Genomic DNA, 3,035 nt, shown 5'->3' with positions numbered 1-3,035 from the left:
GTCCTGCCTTTACACCGTGAGAAAATATAGTAAACAGTCACTCCCAGGTTATTAAAAATATATAAGGCCTCAGCAAGCACAAAAATGGAGGTACGGATGAGTCCATGCTGAATCCAAATGACATTAGGTCATAACAGGTGAACGGATGGAGAACAGCCCCTGAAAGTTGATTTTCAGGAGGTCTGAGAGACTTCCAGCTACATTCAAAGCTCACCATGAGTTCCTAGGTGGAGCAAAAAGACTGAATACAAATGCATTTGGAAAATGAGTGAGCTAGCTTCTGGGGAAGAAAGCTCCTCAGAGGAAGAAGGGTCAAAGCCACAGGAGTTAGATGCGCTACAAACGCCATGGTTCTAAAGGGAAAGGTGCAATTTTTACTGTAGCATGGAATCTTCATTCATATTATCTCCCAGACATCCTCAACTTCAATTCATTTTTGAACCCCATAGATAACCGGGGGTAGAGGGGACCTAAATAAAACATGAAACAACTGTTTCATTAAAAACTCTAGGGGAGGTTCCATACTGTAGTGGTTATCACATCTGCTTTACACACAGAAGGTCCTGGGTTTGAGCCCCAGTGGAACCAGGGGTGTGAAACTCCTTTGGGGCTCCTGGGTGGCTCAGTGGGTTAAAGCCTCTGCCTTCGGCTCAGGTCGTGATCTCAGGGTCCTGGGATCAAACCCCACAATGGGCTCTCTGCTCAGCGGGAGCTTGCTTCCCTCTCTGTTTCTGCCTGCCTTTCTGCCTGCTTGTGATCTGTCTGTCAAATAAATAAATAAAATCTTAAAAACAAAACAAAACAAAAAACTCTATCAGAGGGGCACCTGGGTGGCTCAGTTGTTTAAGCGTCTGTCTTTGGCTCAGGTCATGATCCCAGCATCCTCGGATCCAGTCCTATATCAGGCTCTCTGCTCAGTGGGGAGCTGGCTTCTCCCTCTCCCTGTGTCTGCCACTCTGCCTACCTGTGCCTTCTATCTCTCTGTCTAATAAATAAATGAAATCTTAAAGACAAACAAACAAAGAAACTCTATCAGATATTGGGAACACTGCCTTGGGACTCATTTACCAAAGAGTAGTACTAAGAAGAGAGCTATTTTTTTTTTTCCTTAAAAATTAACCCACACACTGTAACACTAAAAGGTTCAGTGTTTTTGTGGTTGCATCCAGGAGTGGCCAGTGTCACTTAGGGCAGAGCACAGAATATACCAAATGTGTCTGCTGGAAACACCCTTTGGAGTACGATGGTATCCCAAGTGCACCGTAACCCTCGGCAGAAGTGGACTGTTTTGGAAGCAAATGTAAAGCAACCTCTGGAGACTCCCGAGAATGGCTTAGACATAGAAACTTGGGAAGGGGAGACAAGGACCAGTGAATCCTGAATTACAATTGCCAGGACTACAGAAGTGTTCAAAGGCTGATAAGGTTAGAGAAGAACTGGGTTTCATGTACAAATGTATGTTTAAAACAGCTGAAGAAGGACAGGACGCCTGGGTGGCTCAGTAGCTGAAGCATCTGACTATTAATTTTGGCTCAGGTCATGATCTCAAGGTCATGGGACAAGCCTCCTGTGTGACTTCTGATTCATCGGGGTGTCTGCTTAAGATTCTCTGGCTCTCCCACTGCCCCTCCCCCTGCTCCCAAGTGCTCTCTCTCTCTAAAATAAATAAATCTTTAAAAAAAAAAAAAAGCTGAAGAAGGAAAGAAGAAAGGTACTTTCTTAGAATGAGATGTTTCTGGATGCGCTAACAGATGGAAAAGCTGCAACTATACAGCTACAAATCTTAGTAACTTCATATTACAGTCTACAGTGCATTCATATAGAGATGCTGCATTGCTTTTTTTTTTAAAACACTGCTTTCAAAAAATTACCCCAAACCTTAAAAGAACACAAATTTATTACATTACAGTCCTGGAAGTCAGATGTTTAAAATCAGTTTCACTGGGATAAAATCAGGGTGTTGGGAGATATATATCCTTCTGGAGGCCCTAGAGCAAAATCCATTCCACTGTCTTGTTTAGCTCCCAGGGTATGGCTACATTCCTGGCCTCGTGGGCCCTTCCTCCATCTTCAAAGCCAACAGAGTAGCGTCCGGTCACCTCTCTGACTTCTGTTTCCATGTTTACACCTTCCCTCTCTAATTCTGACCCTCCTGCCTCCTTCTTATAAGGACCCCGATGATTACATTGGTCAACCTGGGTAATCCAAAATTAGCTTCCCATCTCAAAATTCTTAACTTTGTCCCATCTACAAAGTTCCTCTCACCGTGTAAGATGACATATTCACAGGTTCTGGGGATTAGGGCATTAACATCCTGGGGATCCACTATTCAACCTACCACATACATGGATAAGAGACATGAATTTATACCTCACAAGAAATTCCATCCTTTTCCATTTTTCTGATCTTTCTCCAGGTAAAAATGTTTCTTCTTCACTTATCTTACTTTCACTTATCTAATTTTCCTTTACTTTAGGATTCTATAGCAATTTATCTAAGTTCACAGTTGTCATATTTGGGTTTATCTTACACAGAAAGAGATAGGTTAAGCTGTCCTCTTATGAGAGTATTCAACAGAATTTATTCAATAAGCAACCTCTGATTACCTTCTGTATGGAAGACAAAGTATTTAGCATTAGAGATACACAGCTTACATGCTAGAAGTCCTCCAATCTTCTGGAGCCATGTCAGGCTCAGGGCACCAAGGAGAATATTAGAGAGCAAGATGAAGGTGATGATCATAAATGCCATGACAACAATGCCACACACTTGTATGGTACCTTCTATATGCCAAGTACTCTCCTAATGCATTGCGTGTCTAAGCTTATTTAATAGAAAATACAGTAATCCTGAAATTGTGAGTTAAACTCTCTAGAGTTATCTATCTTGGCATCTTGTGGTTTTATCATAGATATTGCCTTGTGCCTAAGATCCCTACCTCATGATATGCTGGAATTTTCTAGACCTTTGAAAATAAATTGCACAATTCCAGTAGTAGGCATGATTCCTAAACATCTTATCCAGGATATACTCCC

General features: G+C 42.0%; 1 non-coding gene across 1 annotated transcript; it reads left to right on the top strand.

Moving 5' to 3' along the window:
• The first annotated feature begins 515 nt into the window (after positions 1-515).
• TRNAV-UAC lies at positions 516-588 on the top strand. The gene has a single exon. It is a non-coding gene; the product is annotated as a tRNA-Val (tRNA).
• Positions 589-3,035: the final 2,447 nt, after the last annotated feature.

The sequence above is a fragment of the Mustela putorius genome, unplaced genomic scaffold (genome assembly GCF_011764305.1).
Source record: "Mustela putorius furo isolate JIRA1106 unplaced genomic scaffold, ASM1176430v1.1 tig00003834_pilon_pilon_pilon, whole genome shotgun sequence".
In the NCBI taxonomy this organism is placed as follows: Eukaryota; Metazoa; Chordata; class Mammalia; order Carnivora; family Mustelidae; genus Mustela; species Mustela putorius.
This window is presented reverse-complemented; position numbering and strand designations above follow the sequence as displayed.